Here is a 22,544-nt window from a genome sequence, read left to right on the forward strand (position 1 = left end):
TCTCTATGTATATAAATCTCCCTACTGTATTTTCCACTGAATGCATCTGATGAAGTGAGCTGTAGCTCACAAAAGCTTATGCTCAAATAAATTGGTTAGTCTCTGAGGTGCCACAAGTCCTCCTGTTCTTTTCACACTTTAAAGGCACCCCAGTGTAAGTAATGCGAGGTTTATATGGACCAGAGTGGGTTTTTTGTGGTTTTTTTTCCTAAGTGGCAGTGGCACTCTGAGAGGGAAGCATGGAAATACAACACACAAGGTGCTGTTCTACATTTGCGTGTGTGTTTGCTTGGTATTTTGAGCCCTATTTTCATCATCATGTTATGAATACATTTTTCACTTTCTTGAAAGTGAGGAGCTGACAGCACTGACCAGAGCCAAATCTAATGTGGGCAGACACTGCCCATTCCTATGCTGTCTCAGTGCATCATAATCCTGACGGTAGCACCCCCTGTGATTCCAGTCTTAACTACCACACACAGTTCTGCCAATACACTGACCCTGAGCACCTTCCTGCTATTTGTCTTGGATCCCACACATACTTGTAACTGTCAGTACACCTCATATGATACCTGAAGCACCCCATTATTCCCATCTTGGAGTCCACATATATCCCTGCCAGCACACTAAAACTTTGACTGACAGAACCCCCGCTATTCCTCTCTTAGCCTTATTTTAAGCAGAGATAGTCCCCCCCTTGCTATATTCTGTAAGATTTTATGATATACACAAAATAGAAACTAAGCACATACCCCAATCTTGCTTTCAGATGTAGCTCTAACCAGGATTTGAAATCTGATTCTTCAGAGGTAAAAGGCATTTCTTCCAGGAATGTTAGCTTTGGGTGAGCTGTGATATATTCAAAGATCAGATACAAATATGTATGCTTCTGAGAGCAGAACTTGGAGCTGTGTGTGAGTGTGATAAATTTCTACAGTACCTTTTATCCAATGATCTAAAAGCATTTTTAAAACAATTAATCCTTACAACCAATAGGTAAGTGTTGTTATCCCCATTTTACAGATTGAATGGAAGGTTTAAGACTCTTAGATAGAATTGTGACACTAGGGATTGGATGGATATTCAGAAGCAGCCCAGAAATTCCACTTGATCCCTCACCATTCTTGCCATATTATATTAGAAGTGACAGTTTTTGTAAGTCATTCATCAGGGTATCTGGACCTTAGTTACATGCATCTAAAAGTATCAATTACCTCAGAAGAGGGAGGTAAGATCTTCCTACCCCTGCTTCCCAGCCAAACTTAAGCCACTTAGAAAGATGAAAAATTAGCTGAGTATTTCTAGAGCTCAAAGGCAGGATCATTGCACCAGCTTGGAGAAGATTCGTGGAAAGAGGAGGATTCTTGCATTGTACTTTAAGGTGACAAAACTTGGGCTAAGCTTGATCTCCAGAGATGTAGCTGTGGCCTGACCTGCTGAAGTTTGATGTGACAACACACAGACCTCTATTTTGGTTTCAGCTCAGGACCCAAAGGCCAAGCACGTGCATATTTGTATTGTTATGTTCCATCATGCAGTGCTCACAGCTCCTCTACTCCAGCTTCCATCAGAAGGGCACAGACACATGCTCTTACCCTTCACATCTGACCCAAGCAGGGCAGTCTCTGTGCTGCCCTCTTAACTGCTTGGGCCGAATTCAGTCACTGAACGGAATGGCCCGTGACAGGCTACGCACACGCATACCTAGCCAAGACTGAACCGCTGCAGACCAGCAAAAAGCAGCAGAACAGAGAACAGAGCTTTTTAGCAGCTGATCTGCTTGGGAAGAGTAGAAGCCATTGTGGAGTCTGAGCATTTTCCTACAACTAGATGAAACACATTATGGCTCCCATTGAAAAAGAATGTGAATTTTTCTCCCAACCACCTGAAAAATATTGCTAAGCCATCCACAAAATTACACTGGTCCTGCTGCTTTAGGGAAAAGATGATCACCAGCTAGGAGCAACAAGGTATCTTCCTCCCCTCCAGGGGATACTATTATAAAGTGGCCAGGTGCATTATGGGGACTTTTTTTCACCTTCTGAAGCGCTAGCATGGGTCGCTGTTAGAGACAGCAAAAAGAAAAGGAGTACTTGTGGCACCTTAGAGACTAACCAATTTATTTGAGCATAAGCTTTCGTGAGCTACAGCTCACTTCATCGGATACATACTGTGGAAACTGCAGAAGACATTATATACACAGAGACCATGAAACAATACCTCCTCCCACCCCACTCTCCTGCTGGTAATAGCTTATCTAAAGTGACCACTCTCTTTACAATGTGTAGGATAATCAAGGTGGGCCATTTCCAGCACAAATCCAGGTTCTCTTACCCCCCCCCCCTTTTTCCAAAAACCACACACACAAACTCACTCTCCTGCTGGTAATAGCTTATCCAAAGTGACCACTCTCCTTACAATGTGTATGAAAATCAAGGTGGGCCATTTCCAGCACGAATCCAGGTTCTCTCACCCCACCCGCCCCAAAAACACACACACAAACTCACTCTCCTCCAGCGAGAAACTGCTGAATTGGAATTCATTTGCAAATTGGATACTATTAATTTAGGCTTAAATAGAGACTGGGAGTGGCTAAGTCATTATGCAAGGTAGCCTATTTCCCCTTGTTTTTTCCTACCCGCCCCCCCCAGACATTCTGGTTAAACTTGGATTTGTGCTGGAAATGGCCCACCTTGATTATCATACACATTGTAAGGAGAGTGGTCACTTTGGATAAGCTATTACCAGCAGGAGAGTGAGTTTGTGTGTGTGGGGGGGGGGGGGGGCGAGAAAACCTGGATTTGTGCTGGAAATGGCCCACCTTGATTATCATGCACATTGTAGGGAGAGTGATCACTTTAGATAAGCTATTACCAGCAGGAGAGTGGGGTGGGAGGAGGTATTGTTTCATGGTCTCTGTGTATATAATGTCTTCTGCAGTTTCCACAGTATGCATCCAATGAAGTGAGCTGTAGCTCACGAAAGCTCATGCTCAAATAAATTGGTTAGTCTCTAAGGTGCCACAAGTACTCCTTTTCTTTTTGCGAATACAGACTAACACGGCTGTTACTCTGAAACCTGTTAGAGACAGGATATTAGACTAAACGCACTGTTGGGCTGCTCTAACCTAGGCTTCTTTTGTACTCACTACAAAGTAAATACATTAACTTCTGGGCCAAAATCTTCTAGTGCTGGATTTCAGCTCAGAGCAGATGACTACTGTTGAGTCACAAAGCCCCTGAGGAACAGGGGGTCTGCACTGAACAGCTGTCCATTTCTGTATTGTTCTGCTGCAGCTCTGGTGGAAGCAGCTGCTGAAGGCTTTTGGTAGACAGCAGCACACTAATGAATTGAAAAGTAGCAGAGGAAATTCCTAGCAGCATGGAGGGGAATAAAACAGCCACAGAATCAAAAGCAATTAATTTGCTCCACTAGAGCTAAAGACTTGCTGTGTAACCTTGGGAAAGTCACTTAATCTACAAAGAGACAGTATGGACCAGTGGAAAGAGCTCCGGAGTGGCACTCAAGAGAGCTGTATTCTACTGCTGATGCCAGGAGAGGGTCTCTTCTATTGGTTAGAACAAGCAATGGAGTCAGGACTCCTGGATTCTCTTCCCAGTTCTGGGAGGAAGTGTAGCTAGTTAAGACTCCTCAATTCTATTACCAGCTGTGAGACTGGATGACTTTGAAACTGATTTAGGCCTGTCACTTCCCTCTGTGCCTCAATTCCTCCAGCTATAAAATGATGCTTGACCAGGTTTGCAAAGCACTTTGTGATATATGGAAGGAAAAAGCTACAAAAGGACAAAAGTGTTAGTATTAAAGCATCATCCTCTCACCTCACAGGACTAGAGTGCTAATCCTACCTCAAGCAAGGAGCAAATTCAGATTATTCTCATCCCCATGGAAGTGAAACAGCGTCCAAATCATTTGTAGGAAAACAAAACCAAACACACAACCTTTGCCCAGATTTCTTTTATTGCTCTTAAGAAATTTGTGGTGTCAGGAAAATTCAGGCATTAACCCAATGGCAAAGAAATCACGTTACACTAAAAGCTTTTCCTGCATCTGGAGGCTAAAGTTATCATCAGGATGTTAACCCTATGATATTAACGAAACAGACTGATGAGTATTCCTCAGGCAAATTTCAGAGTAGCAGCCGTGTTAGTCTGTATTCGCAAAAAGAAAAGGAGGACTTGTGGCACCTTAGAGACTAACCAATTTATTTGAGCATGAGCTTTCGTGAGCTACAGCTCACAGGCAAAGGAAATCAACTAGCGTTTTTAACCTCTTTGCATTCTTTAGATTTTAAGTTCTTCAGCAAGGCTGTTCTGCAGGACCTAGGTGTAATCAAGATGCAACAGTCACTCAGACAACTTTCCCAGGGACACATGCACTCACGCAGACCACACATTCAAATATGAATGCATACTGTACTACACATCTATTAATGCTGCTGTTCAGGAACTGTCTGGATATTCCCGCTGCCAACTCGACAGCTCAGTCAATTGCAGCACTCAACTGCGCCAGTTCAATATGACAAATAAAGTAAACACTAAAAACCAGCTCATCGTTGCTGGATATCTCACCACAGCCACTAAAGCGAGACGGCATCTTATGAGGAACAGATCTCACGGAAAAGACAGACCTTTTGGTTGAAGGTGTTCACTATCACCCTCCAGGTGAGCTGTTTGCTCAGTCGTTTCAGCAACATCTGTTGGGATACTGCATCACCACCCCCAAAACCAGGCCACACGCTTCAGCAAACTAGTGCAGCAACTTCATGAGGGGCATGTTTCCAACCACCCCACCCTTCTCGTCTGCCTGTGCTGTCTCCTCACTGGAAAAATGCATCCTCTGTATTGTACCTAGGAAAGTGGAAAATATCCTTCCAGAATCTCCCACCCCCCTTGACTACCACAAATCCTGACAAAAGTCTAACTCCAACAGCATAGGACAGCCAGCAGAGCCTATTCAGCATAGGACAGCCAGGAGAGCAAGCAGGGTGAAGCTGCAATTGGGGTGAATCAGAAGGAGCATCGCTCAAATTGTTTCAGTTAGAGATGGGCCTAAAGCTAAGCCTCTGATCCAAGCAGCCTGAACTTTGAGATCTTTCAGTCAAGCTGTAGATTGAGGCTTGGGTCCATTGTGAGAGTTTCAAAGCACTGCAAAATGCAGACAACTGCAATGCAGATGACAGGGAACCTCTGCTTAGAGGGTTGCTGTTTTCATAAACTAGGAAGAGAGGTCAGGGCTATCTAACAGGCGACTTTAACCATGAACTTTTCCACACAGGGTGGACACGGGTTAACACCTTTTACCTCATTTAGCCGGTCAAGTTTGACTGTAGACTTATCCTTTTCTTAATCTAGATAGTGAGGGTTATACTCTATTTCTCTAGTGGGAAGCAAACCAACCTTAAACAAAACATGAAGCCATGAAGATGTTTTATGTTTAGTGTCCTACAGCATATCAGTGGACAGGTAAGCTAGGGACAAGGGTGAATGATGGAGACATGGGCACTTCATGAGTCTTATTAGGAATGCTTTGCACTTCTAGAACACACTACACACAAGGGTCTCAAAGCACTTTAAAAAGCATTAATGACTTAAGCCTCACAGCACCCCATTTGGGTAGAAAACTATAACTATAGAATAAGAAACTGAGGCCCACAAAGGTGAAATGAGTTGCCTAAAGGCACCCAGAGAACCTGCGACAGAACTTAGTACAGCACCCAGATCACCTACCTCCCAGGCACGTGCTTGAGCCAGAAGACTAAGCACATTGTTTCACTTAACATGTGAAAACAGACTCTCTCGTATGTTCGTTCCTAGGCTGAAAGGTCAGGATTTCACTAACTTTTCATCTAGAAAAGGTTATTTCTGCCTTTCTCCCTCTGGTCAAATTTTGTGAAATCCGGATTTTCACTAGGAAGAAACGTCACCATTTTATGATGGAAATGGCAAAACATCACCTCATGATGGAACAATCACACCTAGGCCACAGAAATACACAGTTCGCCAAATAACCACACACATTGTGACAAAACTCTGTCCTTGCCTCTGTGGGTCCCACGTTTCCTGGCGGATTTCGCTAGCATCAGAGGCTCACTGTGACCCTCCACGTAACCCTTCTTTCTCTAGAGATAAGGGTCAGAGTCTACTGAGCCATTTTCATCATAAGCCAGCGAGGGAGGTGAGGAGAAGTTATCCTTCCTTGCACTGTCTCTGTTGTCTCACAGTCTCAGTGATTAATCAGGGGGCAAAGGTGGGGGGGAGCCCGGGCCCACCCTCTACTCCAGGCTCCAGCCCAGGGACCCTAATAGTATCAGCTATGGTAGCTGACCTTTTAGAAACATGACATGTACAATTCCCTGGGCTACTTTCCCCACAGCAGCCCTCACTTCCTCAAGCTCCACTTCACCCTTACCTCTGGGTCTCCTTCCTTGTGCCTGATATGGTGTGTACTACTCAGGCTCTCCAACAGCGCAACTCCCTCCCACAGCTCTTGACATGCACATCCACCTGACTGGCTGGGAGGCTTTTAACTAGTTTCCGCCAGCCCCTGATTGGCTTCAGGTGTCCCAATCAACCTAGCATTTTCCCTGCCTTCTGGAAAGTTCTTAATTGGCCCCAGGTGTCTTAATTGACCTGGAGCAGCTTCCATTTCACTTAACCTGGTACCAGTGATTTATTTAGCCTGGAGCTAATATATCTATCTCCCACTACTTTTCTATAGCCATCTGGCCTTGCCCCGTCACAACATAGACAGAGACCAGGGTCACCAAACACTGAACACACATGCAAGCAACATGATCAGAAAGGCTAGCAGTGGAAGTACTGAAAACATCTGGAGAGAGAGAGACTCATAAGATTTCCAACCCATCTTTGCAAAACTGGCAGGCTCCAATAGGCATCCAAACCTTTAGGTGCTTATCCAAACCAGTTCTCTGATTATTTTGAGGTCCTCCCTCATCATTATATTTCCTCTTTATCTGGAAATCTAGCCATCAGACCACCGGCCTTGAAAAGGGAAGAGAGATCGTCCAAAGAAAAGGCTGGACAGAGACAGATCATCTCTTCACACATCCGCGGAGGAGACGCCTCTCATCTGGGATAGATCAGCCTGTGAAATGACCCTCTTCAGTCCCTGATGTAACAGAGTAGAATTTGGCACTGTCCCGATTTTCCCAAAGGAGAGAGGTTCTCAACATCCAGGAAAAGAACCAGTTGTGATGGCCTAACAACTGGGCCTGCAGAGCCCTATGAGCTGCCAATGCAGTCAGTCACCCTTTCATTTCCAGTGCTCCGGAGCAGCAAGAGGTTACAGGATTCCTCTACAGCCAGGACAGCTGCCAGCCATCCAGCCTGATTTGTACATATTATGCCAGCTTCAGTTCAAACATTTGTACTAAAAGAAAACACTGAGTATTTCATGTGAAACAGAGCATCTATACTTAAACTAGAGGTGGGCCAGCACTGTAAAATTCAAGTCTCAATCCAAACTACCCCAAAGTTCAGGGGCTTTGGTTCGATCCATTACTGCTTCTTCCTCACTCAGTGACCTATTCCCTGTGGGTCTTCATAGATTCATAAATTCCCAGGCCAGAAGGGACCATCATGATCATCTAGTCTGACCTCCTGTACAGCACATGCCATAGAACTTCCCTAAAATATTTCCTAGAGTCTTAGAAAAACATTCAATCTTGATTTAAAAATCGTCAGTGATGGAGACTCCACCCTTGGAATTACCCTTGGTAAATTGTTCTGACGGTTCATTACTCCCCAAGTTAAAAAAAAAAATCTACACCTTATTTCCAGTCTGAATTTGTCTAGATTCAATTTCCAGCCTTTGGATTATGTTAGACCTTTCTCTGTTAAATATTTGCTTCCTGTGTAGGTACTTATAGATCATAACCCTTTAACATAGCTAAATAGATTGAGGTCCTTGAGTCTACCACTGTAAGGCAGGTTTTCTAATCTTTTAATTATTCTCGTGGCTCTTCTCTGAACCCTCTCTAATTTTTCAACATCCTTCTTGAATTGTGGACACCAGAACTGGTCACAGTATTTCAGCCGCGGTTGAGCCAGAGCCAAACATAGAGGTAAACTAACCTCTAGTCACATTCAACATAGGCGCCAACTCCGTGGGTGCTCCAGGGCTGGAGCACCCCCGGGGAAAAATTAGAGGGTGCTCTGCACCCACTGGCAACCAAGCTCTCGCCTCCTTGTCCCCCCGCCCCAAGTGCACTGCGTCCCCGCTCCTCCCCCTCCCTCCCAGCGCTTCCCACCCCCCCGCTGCCTAACAGCTGTTTGGCAGTGCTTAGGACTTTCCAGGAGGGAGGGGGAGGAGCGGGGACATGGTGCGCTCAGGGGAGCAGACGGAGAAGAGGCAGGGCAGGGGCGGGGACTTGGGGGGAATGGGGTGGAATGGGGGCGGGAAGGGGGCAGGGCTGGGGTGGGGAAAGGTGGGGTGGGGCAGGGACTTTGCGGAAGGGGTGGAATGGGGGTGGGGCGAGGGTAGTGCAGGGGTAGGGCCAGAGGCGAGACAGGGGTGGGGCCGGGCCGGGGGGAGGTAGATGCAGAGGGGAAGTCGGTGCCTATGATACTCAAGATTCCCCTGTTTATGCATCCTAGGATTACATAAGCCCTTTTGGCCGCAGCATCACCCTGGGAGCTCATGTTCAGCTGATTACCCTCCACAACCCCCACATTTTTTCCAGAGTCACTGCTTCCCAGGATGGCGTCCTCCATCCTATAAGTGCAGCCTACATTCTTTGCACCTACATGTACACATGTACATTTAGCCATATTAAAAACACAGTGTTTGAGCCCGGCTCACCGAACGATCCAGATCCATACACTATGGATGCTCTAACTTTCACAGCAACAGTGGGGCTAAAACTCAGATCCTCCTGCTCCAAAAAAGCACAGAACCCTGGCACTTAGGCAAATGAGGTTCTCCCTTTGCTATGAGCAGTATAAGGCCTATGACAAACAGCTGAGCAGTTCTAATTCTATCCAGCACAGGACAGCAATATTCACACACTGGCCAGTTTGTTACATTTTATCACTGAAGATGATGAAAGGGGCAATAAGACTCAGCTTAATTTTCATAGCCCCAGTGAAGTCTCAAGCTCTGGCCATTAGAAAAGAATTTATCTTTGGGCTTATAAAGTGAGCAAACTTGACGTGGAAAGAATATCCCTGAAGTCACATGAGGTCACTTTTCTGACCCTAACTGCAGCTTGAACATTTTTAACACAATTCCCATGTTATATCTGAGCAGTTAAATTGTATGCTGTACAACAGACTCCTAGCAAACGTAAGTAAAATTTCAGGATCACAGCATCTGCAAGGAGGAGCATGAATGTTACAATTGTAACAAAGCCTTGGGAATCTGAGATGACTGCACAGGATTAGTCAGCGGGTAATACAAAACCCAAAAGCCCCACACACCAGTAAACAGCCAGACACTCTGTCCAAATCTCTCATCCCCACCAGCCGTTACATTGTGGGAAAGGACTAGTAGCGAATACCTGATCCCTCCAGCTACTCTGGAATGTGGCTCCTGACCAGCTTTAGATGGGGGAAACAATGGGTAAGTTCTCAGGGCACTGGCATTGCAGGAAGTGTGCGTCAAGGAGCCTAATGGAGAGGGAAAAGGGCAGCCGTGATAGAGGAGCCTGATAGCAATCAAATTATATGTCCTTAGTGAAAGGGAAGGGAAGGGAAACCAACAAACGTGTGTCCCATGTGTGTTTTACTGCAGAGCCATTTGGGCGTCTTGCATATTAGGATGCATGTTTCTTCGACACACAGATATGCTTTCAAACAGCCAGTGCATATTTATTTATATAAACTCCCCTCCATGTTGCTATTTCTTCTTGTTGCACCAAAGTTTGCATTGAGGTTTGATCTGGCCTCAGGGCATACATAATGGTTTGCAGCAAAGTGGTCCCTAAACAGACCCCACTCCTAGCACAAGTATCTACAGAGACAAACAGCTCCTTATTAACCAGTGGGGAGTCCTCCAGCCATTCCGGTTTTCAAAGGACTAACTGCAATCTCTATGAATGGATAGTCTTCCTTCAGCAGGCTGGAATCTGAACAGATTTCATCTGGACACAGTAGTGATACTCAGTGATACGCAGTAGTGATACTCAGCTTCCCTCTAGAACATCAAGGGGAGAATCCACCTGCACTCCTGAGCAGGCCTTTGGGACAACCACATGTATTACCAATTTTTAGCATTTCAGAGTACCCATGAATGTGCTAGGCACTCCACAAACAAACAGAAAAGACAGTTCCTGCCCCAAAGAACTTTCAGTGTAAATACTAGGCAAGATACTAGCAAGAGCAACAAACAGCTGGGAAGGAGGAGAGGAGAGGCCAGGGTTATAAAACAAAGGGGATGTGGTTACAAAGGTTTATAGAGCATTCATTTCATGGGGCAATTATACAGACAAGGACACGAGAGCACGCACGTGTACAGACATACATTTTTAAATTAGAATAAACAATGCAGACATAGCCTCTGAACAATTCTAGTCTATTCTACATAGATTTTTATCCTGTGCTCATCACTGTAACATCTGAATGCCTTCCAGCCATGCATTAAGCAATGTGACTACACATCTGTCACGAGTTCTTAAATTTAAATGAAAACAATCATAAGTTTTATGAGACCTTACGCATGATGGAAGTATATCAACAGAAGGTAGCTATGATCTAAAACCAGGTCCCCTTGATGTTAGTGGCTTTGGTTTTATAGTTCATAACTGATACCTGGAACTGGATGCAGAAGCAGATAGGCAGAGCCCAGAGCACTACTGTTATGTACTGCCAGAGGCTCACCACATTCAAAAGACAAGTAAGTCACTGCATTCTGCACCAGGGGAAGCTTCAGATTGCTTCTTGATGGTAGCTCCAAACAATGCACATTGCATCAGTCTTGGATGGAGTTCACAATGGCCAGAATTACAGTAACAAAAGGTCACATCACAAAGGGGCCAAAGTAATCTTCCGAGGGTCACTTCCCTTGGAAGTGACATGGGCTTTGAAATACAGATGGGTTTAAATGTACATTGTGTCTAGAGTTCAGCCATTTCCACTCATAAGGAACCCTATGACCCTCTTTCTCGGTTAGGGAGTCACCCCTCTGGAACTCTGGTCTGAACAAGCCAAAAGTCTCAATGTGAAATTCGGTTGACGAAACAACCAACTGTGGTAGGATTTTGGGGGTGAGGAAGTCACTGAACATCACATCAATTCAGCTTAGGTTCCCCAAAACCAGGCCTAAAACCATGCCTGGATTTCAGATGGGTAATAACATCTCTGACCTTTCACCTTGGTTTTGGTTAACTTCTGCATAGGGCCCTATCAAATTCATGGTCCATTCTGGTATACGTCATGGTCATAGGATTTTAGAAATCTTAAATTTTACCATTTCAGTTATTTAAATCTGAAATTTCATTGTGTTGTAACTGTGAGGGTCCTGACCCAAACGGAGGTCGGGGTGGAGGGAGAAAGAGGTGTCGCAAGGCTGTTATAGGGGGTCACGGCAGTGCCGTCCTTACCTCTCTGTGGCTGCTGCTGGTGGTGCTCCCTTCGTCCTGGAGGTGGGTCTGACCCAGCCACAGAAGCAGCCTGTGCAGAGGAAGAGGAAGTCCCATCCTTCCCCAGCTTGGCCAGGAATATCAGCTAGAGCCCAGTGCATGGTAGGAGCCCCCAGCTGGGGCGCCCCAGCCCAGCTCATCCCCAGTTCTGGGCCCAGTGCTCGGGGGCTAAAGGGGCCTTGGGTTGGCTGGGTGTGGAGGGGTTTGTGACCACAGCACCCCCCACCCCCACCCCGACCACGGCACCCTGGGCAGTCACCCATCTGTAAGGCCAGCCTTGCCCCCGCAATAGTGACAACTCCCCCCCCACACACCAGGCCTCCGTCACTTCTGTGCTGCTGGTGGCGGTGGAGCTGCCTTCAGAGCTGGGCACCCGGCCCGAAGCCTCTGCTCTCTGGCCACCCAGCTCTGAAGGCAGCACAGAGGTAAGGATGGCAATACCACAACCCTCCTACAATAGGCGGATGTCATGGGGGGAGACCAGATTTCACAGTCCGTGACACGTTTTTCATGGCCATGAATTTGGTAGGCCCCTACTTATGCAAGTTTCCCAAAGTTATAAACATAACCCTGGCTTGAAAACTGCTTTTTATCATTATCTATATATGACCCAGATATGGTAAATTACACTCACCTCAGTGTAATTTCAGACTTTGGTGGAGGGAGTTACTCCTGATTTACCCTAGTGTAAATGTGACCCAGAATCAGGCCAGTGTAAGCCTAGCACGAAGGTGATACAAGCTCTGTAAACACCAGTAAGCAGGATAATGAAAAGCAAGAAATATTATTCCTGGTTGTTCTGTCAGAAGTAATGAACTTAAACTTAATATTCCAATTAGACAGAAGGATTCCACAACAGAACAGGTGTCAAGAGATGTGTTTAATGCATCATCTATAGTGAAATTAGATAACACACTACAGTGAATAGAGGGAATTGGCACCAGATATAAAGGGATTCATTCAGTGACCTACAAGGTGCCTTCTAGCATGAGCTTCTAGGATTTTACATTGCATTATTCCTACAGGGCATCACAAAACACTGTGCCAGATTCCAATAATCCTTACCTATGAACTATCCCCCTGATATTAATGGGACTATTCATGTGGAAAGGTGCTACCCAGTGTGAGTAAGGATATCAGAGCATGGCCCTTTATTGAATAACTGGGGAGAAAGAGATGTCATTAAATCCGGGAAAGGAATCCTAGATTAAGTAAAGAGACCACTACTGCAGCCATTCAGCAAGAACAATGGACTTACAGGCCTGCCCTGATGGCACTAGAGCCTGCTGGGAATGACCACATATTTTCAGAGAGATTTGCTAAATTCCCTGTCTTACATTTGCTAATTTGAATTCATAGTTCTGCTACCTGGGATGCTTGTTCTCTCTCAGGCAGTGGTTGGGGATCAAGAGACAATGAGTGAATTAATGAGTGAACCTTAGTTCATTTCAGTGAAGCACCCTGAAGTTCTGATGTTCCTCAAGCCTTTTCCAAATGATCAGAACCTACCTACCCCCTGCTCCATCTTTGCGTATATGGTGTACTCAACACAGAATAGCCAGTATGCAGGTGCCAAGTATAGCAATGAGTCACATTATTCCATCCTCAAAGGACTCTCTTCTTCATCTTTACTTGACCTCTTAGGCCTGCAAAGAGGATCTGAAAGTTCTCACCAGAAATGACTCTCATGAGATTTCCAGCTGGCATTTCTTGCTCTCATTTGTGCTGGAAAAACCATGGGAATTCCCCTTCCCACAGTATCCCAGCCCCTCCGCTCTGAATCCTGTCCAGAGCCCTGCAGTGCAGAAGAACACAAAAGTCAAAAATAGAAAAGGAGAAAACAGTGACATGAGCATCTTCATACCAAACACTTGTACAGAGGGAAGGGTGGGCTGGGGGGAGGAAGGCTATGTCTTATTTTATAAGAACTGGTTTGCCCACCCCTGTGAAACACGTAAGAGGATGTTTTTAATCAGGAGAATGAAGCTCAGCTCTGCCCTTGGAAGCTAAACCAGACCTCGTGTACACAGTGGGAAATTGGGTTCTGGTGATTCACCTTCACTTCCCAGGATTTTGCACTGAACTTAGCCCCCAAAGCCACTTCTTACATCACCATTCCTTGGGAAGGGTGACTGTATGGGAGAGCTCTTTGTATGTGGGTGGGGTGAGAATGGGGAAAGCCTCTTTGACCTTACAGGGCAAACCCAGGTGGCTTGTAAAATATTCTCTCCACATCAAGAGTGCTGGATGAGAAAATATTAGTAATGATTTCACTGCACCGGCTGGAGGAAAATGAAGTGCTGGGAGGACAAAGCGGACCCTTGTGCAGAAATGATAGAAGGTTTAGACTCTCCCTCGCAGTCCAACATGCACATCCTGGCATGCATGCTGCACGCAGGCTGGTTTTCTTTCCCCCTGTTAGCTTGTGGGTGAGGCCACCTATGGCTGGGTGCAGGGGAAGGAGGAGAAGGGATTTTCAAGGGGTACAGTGGCCACACTCCTCCATCTCCACCTCTGGAAAGAGTATGTCGCATGGAAAAAACAAGAACACATTCCACTGGTGCAATCGAAAAACCATTGACCTCACTGGGACCTAACTTTGGTGCTATTATGATGCCAGGGTGAGAAGTGTCTATTTAACAAGAAAGGAAAGGAGGATAAAAAGCATAGTCCATGTCAAGGCTGAGGAGAGCTGCAGCACAGAGGGGACATTATTTTCAGTTTTGGATTAAGCTCCGTGTTTTAATGAAAGCACTTATTAGCCCCAGGTGGGGTTCAATTTTCCAGAGAGTTATGAAAAAAAATATTGTCCTAGTCATTCTTCTCCCAGATTGTGAGAGACATCAGTTACTGATCCTCACACTCTATTGGAAAGTAACAGTGGGTAAAAGCCTCTGGCTATACACAACAGAGTTGCTTTACATTTTAAAGTACATTTTTTGGCTATACCGTGTCCATGTTTTTCACCCCTCCTGGATTTTGGATGTTTCTGATGGAGACTGGAGTAACCCTGGCCTTGCCATCCTCTGGCTGCATCAGAGCCATCTCATCTATCAGCAGAGGAGGATCAATTGTCTTTGGAACCCATCAAGGCTGACTCCTTAACTCGATGACAGGACTGGTGCTGAGCATAATATGAAGTGCTCCTTCTAGTCACTGAGCACACTGGTACTAGGATCAAATCCAGCAGATGCATGCAAAGCACTCAGTCTTTGAGAGCAAGGGACTGGATGGCATTTGTCTCCTGAATCCTTATGCAGACACCAAATTACAGGGATCAAGACACTCATTGGACATTGAGTCCATTCTCCCATGTAGGTCACTGCCAGCCTAAGAAGTGGGAAACTAGTGCATATATTTTAAAAAAATATTTTCAAAATTCCCCAAGAATCCCATGTCTGAACATTCAAAGCCTGACCCTGGGTACCCTTGCCTCCTGTTAAGTTCAGATAAGAGGAAGGAGGGCCCAATGGTTACCGCAATAGCTTGGCATTTAGGAGACTCCGGTTCAAACTTCTGCTCTGCCACAGACTTTCTGTGTGACCTTGGGCAACTCACTTTGCCTCTGTGTTTGAGATCCTTGTCTGTAAAATAGGGATAATAGTATTACTCTACCTCACAGGGGGTTTGTGAGGATAAATTCATTCAAGATTAAGAGGTGCTCAGATATTGCTTTGGCAGGGGCCATACAAGTGTCATAGATAGAATTAGAAATGCCACAAGCTCAAAAGAGAGCTCCATAATTTATATCTTAACAATAAATTGAGACTTAAGTCAGTCCAAGCTTCACTTCCTTAGGAAGTTATCCTATCAGATTGGAAGACAGCATTCAGCAATCAGAACATAAATGCTAAACAAAGAGAAAAGCCTTCCCTTTCCTACCTGCAGAGGACATGTGGTGGAAGAAGGTCCAGTTTGACATGAGATGTCCTTGTTAGAGTAGGCAATTGACAATTGTGCCCTGTACATTTTCCAGATTCTGGCCTCTCAGAGTTTGCCTGCATTTCGGAACCACTTTTAATGTCAGTGACAGTTCAGGAGTTGGGAGAGAAACAAATTTGAAAATTCAGTTTCTTTTTCTATTACCAGAAGCTTAAGGGTCTGATTTTCAAAAGCACCTATGTGAGCTTATGCTTTAATAAATTTGTTAGTCTCTAAGGTGCCACAAGGACTCCTTTTCTTTTTACGGATACAGACTAACACGGCTGCTACTCTGAAATACGTGACTTAGGCGCACCAGTCCCACTGAAAGTGTAAGTCAATGGAATTAGTGCTCCTATGTTACTCAGGCACTTCTGAAAATTCCCCTCATGTGATACTGAAGGGACAAGTAGGGAGCAAACTACAAGGAAGAGGGAAGAGAGATAATGTACATATTTAAATATATGAGCAAGTGTGTCTGCATTCATGTGTGCGTGTGCATATTATTATTTACAAGTGCCTGGCACATTTAAGAAGATAGGCACTGACCCAGGAGCTCACAGTCTGTTATATAGCATAGGCACATTGTACAGTAGACGGCCAGGGTCTAACATAATGTTGGTGCAGAATAGTGAAGTGTGCCATGTATGGTTGGTGTTTCATGGGGGGGGGGCTGTTGTATGCGTGTATATGTGCAAGAGGTGTGTATGCCGTGGGCACAGCTTGTGTCATTTAGAAACCAGAGAAAGGAGATGTCTGGTGTTCTATTTTAAAAAAATAACTGACACCAGGATAAAGAGGAGATTTTGCGAGGGGAGCGCTCAGCATCCATGGCCACAAGAAAAGCCCAAGCGATAGCAGTGTGTTACACTTGCCAGGGGAATAAAGGCAGGTCACAGAGGGTGCCTCTCCCATTCTCAGGCTCCAGTGAGAAGGCAGCGGAGGAATGGCTGCCGATGAATGTGAACAATTTCTGGAAGAGTTTAAAGCTGTCTTCACATGAACAGCTGCACTAAACCATAATGGATGGTCACTGTCAAGTATAAACTGTAAATTTCCTCACAGAACGGGGTTGTGTGTTTATTATTGAGCCACATGTTACCCGGGGGCCCTGCAGGGAGGAGGTGGGGAAGCCCACTCAAGCTGTTGCCAGATTGAAGATTTAACATTTTTTTATTGTAGTTGTTGGAGTTATTCTTTCCACTTGGAATTTCAAATCTGGATGGATATTTCCAGGATATCAAATAGATTTCACAATCTGCTTGGCATACTGGAATTTTAAATACCATTTAAAAACAAAGGGCCAGATCCTTAGCTGGTGTCAGTCAAGGTATCTCCATTCAGTGTATACCAGCTGAGGATCTGGGCCTGATCCTTTGGAGGGATCAGATAAGCAAGATTAAAAAGAACCACCTCCTTTCCACAGTCCAAACCCTGAAGGCCTTACTCACTTCATATCCCAGCAAACCCCTGCATTCCCAGCCACCCCTGACAGAAAAAGGGCAACAGTGGCTGCTTTTCTCACAGCTGTATGGACAATGTTCTATATTCCCAGGGAGGCCCGCAAGTGCAAGCCAACTCAGTATGATGAAATATGTTTCCAACAAGCACCCTCTAGCCAGGCACAGAGCATGATGACCACAGCTGCAACAAGCCCCAAATGCAGATGTTAATCATCATCTCATGTAAATAAGTGATGAACATCTGAAAAGAAACTGGTTTCAGAGTAACAGCCGTGTTAGTCTGTATTCGCAAAAAGAAAAGGAGTACTTGTGGCACCTTAGAGACTAACCAATTTATTTGAGCATTTGTGGCACCTTAGAGACTAACCAATTTGTTTGAGCGTCACACAGACCAGCCATTCATCGCAGGCCAGTTCCATTAGATTTGCTTGATGAATAAACCCAAGTATATCAGTATAACCCAAGTATATAATTGAGGCAGTTCTGTGGCCCAGCCTCCCTTCTCGTCTGCACACAGAGGTAACTCCCAGGCTAACAGAGGGATTTGGGTGGTCTTTTGGGGATGATCAAGTTCCTAAAGGCATGTTCCATTCAAGAAGCCAGAGGAGGCACCAGGATGATGCATAATGATTGCACAGGCTGTGAATCAACATAATATGCCTTCAGATTAATTGAAATTTACCTTTTTCTTTCTGCCCCCAACTCTGAAAATAAAAATCTGGCCATAACTGGTCATACTGCAAATCCAGAAATTGACTCATATGGTATATTTCACCTTTTCCTACCAGAGAGCTCTTTAAGGCAAATAGCCAAGACAGACCCAGCTTTTCTTCTAGCAAAGCCATTCAACCGAATACTGGAGTATGCAAATAGGCATTTGAGAAAGGGAGAGACTAGTGGCCTGAGTAAAGGTCTGGGACTCAGGAGCTCCTGATTTTTAATCCTGCTCTGGCACTTACTTTGTGGCCTTACGCTTCATTTCCCCTACCAATACTTACTAACCTCCCTTACATTGGTGTTGGTTTGTAAAGCACAATGAAGATGAACACTATATACTATAGGTTGCTAAGTATAATTATTATTAGCACATGTGTACTGGGTAATTGCACCCAGAAACAGGCAGTTGGGCATATAATTGCCTAGCTTGTTTGCAGAAAAGCAGGATTTGAAGGGCCATAACATTTTTGTGGGTGCAGCCATCAAACTATAACTGAAAATATAGCTGACAGTATTAAACAGGAATAGAAAGAATCAAGCTAGTTACAATAAAAAAAATTTCTAGAATTTGTGTAATATGTTATTATAGAGAGAACCTATATTCAGAGTAATAGTAAGCAGCTTTACAGTAATTCCCTCCATAATGCTGTAACAACTGTATCCACTACAGACCAAAGAGACACACTGACAGCTGAGACCCTAGTCTTCAGCTTTAAAAACCACAGATCTCTACCACTAGAGATAGAGGAGATCTCCCTTTGGTGTCAGTGGTACTATGTCCCTTAGGATATGTCTACACTATGAAATTAGGTCGAATTTATAGAAGTCGGTTTTGTAGAAAGCAGTTTTATACAGTCGATTGTGTGTGTGTCCACACAAATGCTCTAAGTGCATTTAGTCAGCAGAGTGCGTCCACAGTACCGAGGCAACCGTCGACTTCCGGAGCGTTGCACTGTGGGTAGCTATCCCACAGTTCCCGCAGTCTCCGCTGTCCATTTGAATTCTGGGTAGAAATCCCAGTGCCTGACGGGGCTAAAACATTGTCGCGGGTGGTTCTGGGTACATATCGTCAGGCCCCCTTTCCCTCCCTCCCTCCGCGAAAGCAAGGGCAGACAATCGTTTTGCGCCTTTTTTCTTGAGTTACCTGTGCAGACGCCATACCACGGCAAGCATGGAGCCCGCTCAGCTAACCATCACCGTATGTCTCCTGGGTGCTGGCAGACGTGGTACTGCATTGCTACACAGCAGCAGTTTATTGCCTTTTCGCAGCAGACAGTGTAGTATGACTGGTAGTCGTCGTCAACGTAGTCCTGGGTGCTCTTTTAACCGACCTCGATGAGGTCAGGGGCGCCTGGGCAAACATGGGAGTGACTCAGCCAGGTCATTTCCCTTTTAAGTTTCATCTGACGGCGATTGAGTCCTACCGGCAGTGCACTGTCTTTTAATCAGCAGCTAGCAGAAGATGATGGCCAGTAGTCATACTGCACCGTCTTCTGCCGAGCACCCGGGACATGACAACGGCCAGCAGTAGTACTGCACAGTCTGCTGCCAGCAAGATGTATAAAGATAGATGAAGTGGCTCAAAACAAGAAATAGACCAGATTTGTTTTGTATTCATTTTCTCCTCCCTCCCTCCCTCCGTGAAATCAACAGCCTGCTAAACCTAGTTTTGAGTTCTATCCTTGAGGTTTTGAGTTCTATCCTTGAGGGGGCCATTCAGTTTCTCGCAAAGCCACCCCCTTTGTTGATTTTAATTCCCTGTAAGCCAACCCTGTAAGCCATGTCGTCAGTCGCCCCTCCCTCCATCAGGGCAACAGCAGACAATCGTTTCGCGCCTTTTTTCTGTGCAGACGCCATACCACGGCAAGCATGGAGCCCGCTCAGATCACTTTGGCAATTAGGAGCACATTAAACATCACGCCCATTATCCAGCAGTATATGCAGCACCAGAACCTGGCAAAGCGAAACCGGGCGAGTAGGCGACGTCAGCGTGGTGACGAGAGTGATGAGGACATGGACACAGACTTCTGTCAAAGCAGGGGCCCTGGCAATGTGGGCATCATGGTGCTAATGGGGCAGGTTCATGTGGTGGAACGCCGATTCTGGGCTCGGGAAACAAGCACAGACTGTTGGGACCGCATAGTGTTGCGGGTCTGGGACAATTCCCAGTGGCTGCAAAACTTTCGCATGCGTAAGGGCACTTTCATGGAACTTTGTGACTTGCTTTCCCCTGCTCTGAGGTGCAATAATACCAAGATGAGAGCAGCCCTCACAGTTGAGAAGCGAGTGGCAATAGCCCTGTAGAAGCTTGCAATGCCAGACAGCTACTGGTCAGTCGGGAATCAATTTGGAGTGGGCAAATCTACTGTGGGGGCTGCTGTGATGCAAGTAGCCAACGCAATCAAAGATCTGCTGATATCAAGGGTCGTGACCCTGGGAAATGTGCAGGTCATTGTGGATGGCTTTGCTGCAATGGGATTCCCTAACTGTGGTGGGGCCATAGATGGAACCCATATCCTATCTTGGCACCGGAGCACCAAGCCGGCGAGTACATAAACCGCAAGGGGTACTTTTCAATAGTGCTGCAAGCACTGGTGGATCACAAGGCATGTTTCACCAACATCAACGTGGGATGGCCGGGAAAGGTACATGACGCTCGCATCTTCAGGAACTCTGGTCTGTTTCAAAAGCTGCAGGAAGGGACTTTATTCCCAGACCAGAAAATAACCGTTGGGGATGTTGAAATGCCTATAGTTATCCTTGGGGACCCAGTCTACCCCTTAATGCCATGGCTCATGAAGCCATACACAGGCAGCCTGGACAGTAATCAGGAGCTGTTCAACTACAGGCTGAGCAAGTGCAGAATGGTGGTAGAATGTGCATTTGGACGTTTAAAAGTGCGCTGGTGCAGTTTACTGACTTGGTTAGACCTCAGTGAAACCAATATTCCCACTGTTATTACTGCTTGCTGTGCGCTCCACAATATCTGTGAGAGTAAGGGGGAGACATTTATGGCGGGGTGAGAGGTTGAGGCAAATCGCCTGGCTGCTGGTTACGCACAGCCAGACACCAGGGCAGTTAGAAGAGCACAGGAGGGCACGCTGCGCATCAGAGAAGCTTTGAAAACCAGTTTCATGACTGGCCAGGCTATGGTGTGAAAGTTCTGTTTGTTTCTCCTTGATGAAACCCCCCGCCGCTTGGTTCACGCTACTTCCCTGTAAGCTAACAACCCTCCCCTCCTCCCTTCAATCACTGCTTGCAGAGGCAATAAAGTCATTGTTGCTTCACATTAATGCATTCTTTATTCATTCATCACACAAATAGGGGGATAACTACCAAGGTAGCCCAGGAGGGGTGGTGGAGGAGAGAAGCACCAGGAGGGGTGGTGGAGGAGGGAAGGACAAGGCCACACAGCACTTTAAAAGTTTAACACTTTAAAACTTATTGAATGCCAGCCTTCTGTTGCTTGGGCAATTCTCTGGGGTGGAGTGGCTGGGTGGCCGGAGGCCCCCCCACCACGTTCTTGGGCATCTGGGTGAGGAGGCTATGGAACTTGGGGAGGAGAGTGGTTGGTTACACAGGGACTGTATCGGCAGTCTGTGCGCCTGCTGCCTTTCCTGCAGCTCAACCATACGCTGCAGCATATTAGTTTGATCCTCCAGCAGCCTCAGCATTGAATCCTGCCTCCTCTCATCACGCTGCCGCCACCTTTCAGCTTCAGCCCTCTCTTCAGCCTGCCACTTACTCTCTTCAGCCCGCCACCTCTCCTCCCGGTCATTTTGTGCTTTCCTGCATTCTGACATTGTCTGCCTCCTTGCATTCGTCTGTGCTCTGTCAGGGTGGGAGGACAGCATGAGCTCAGAGAACATTTCATTGCGAGTGCATTTTTTTCGCCTTCTGATCTTCGCTAGCCTCTGTGAAGGAGAAGATCCTGTGATCCTTGAAACACATGCAGCTGGTGGAGAAAAAAAAAGGGACAGTGGTATTTAAAAAGACACATTTTATAGAACAATGGGTACACTCTTTCACGGTAAACCTTGCTGTTAACATTACATACATAGCACATGTGCTTTCGTTCCAAGGTCGCATTTTGCCTCCCCCCAGCGCGTGGCTAGCCCCTCCTCACTCCCCCCTCCCCGTGGCTAACAGCGGGGAACATTTCTGTTCAGCCACAGGCAAACAGCCCAGCAGGAATGGGCACCCCTTAAGAATAGCACCCTATTTCAACCAGGTGACCATGAATGATATCACTCTCCTGAGGATAACACAGAGAGATAAAGAATGGATGTTGTTTGAACGCCAGCAAACATACACTGCAGTGCTTTGTTCTACAATGATTCCCGAGTACGTGCTACTGGCCTGGAGTGGTAAAGTGTCCTACCATGGTGGATGGAATAAGGCTGCCCTCCCCAGAAACCTTTTGCAAAGGCTTTGGGAGTACATCCAGGAGAGCCGCGAATGCCAGGGCAAATTAATCATTAAACATGCTTGCTTTTCAACCATGTATACTATTTTAAAAGGTACACTCACCAGAGGTCCCTTCTCCACCTGGCGGGTCCGGGAGGCAGCCTTGAGTGGGTTCAGGGGGTCCTGGCTCCAGGTCCAGGGTGAGAAACAGTTCCTGGCTGTCGGGAAAACCAGTTTCTCCGCTTGCTTGCTGTGAGCTATCTACAACCTCATCATCATCATCATCATCATCTTCCTAATCCCCAAAACTTACTTCCGTGTTGCCTCCATCTCCATTGAAGGAGTCAAACAACATGGCTGGGGTAGTGGTAGCTGAAACCCCCTAAAATGGCATGCAGCTCATCATAGACGTGGCATGT

General features: G+C 46.0%; 1 protein-coding gene and 1 long non-coding RNA gene across 4 annotated transcripts in view; one reads left to right on the plus strand and one right to left on the minus strand.

Moving 5' to 3' along the window:
* Positions 1-22,544, plus strand: part of BOD1 (biorientation of chromosomes in cell division 1) — an 80,609-nt gene that overhangs the window by 47,859 nt on the left and 10,206 nt on the right. The window lies entirely within an intron of this gene.
* Positions 21,024-22,544, minus strand: part of LOC142072961 (uncharacterized) — a 151,306-nt gene continuing 149,785 nt past the window's right edge. For both annotated transcript variants that reach the window (XR_012669587.1, XR_012669586.1), the window contains exon 5: positions 21,024-21,673. This is a non-coding gene — a long non-coding RNA (uncharacterized LOC142072961). The remainder of the gene's footprint in view (positions 21,674-22,544) is intronic.

Source organism: Caretta caretta, chromosome 8, assembly GCF_965140235.1.
Source record: "Caretta caretta isolate rCarCar2 chromosome 8, rCarCar1.hap1, whole genome shotgun sequence".
Classification (NCBI taxonomy): Eukaryota; Metazoa; Chordata; order Testudines; family Cheloniidae; genus Caretta; species Caretta caretta.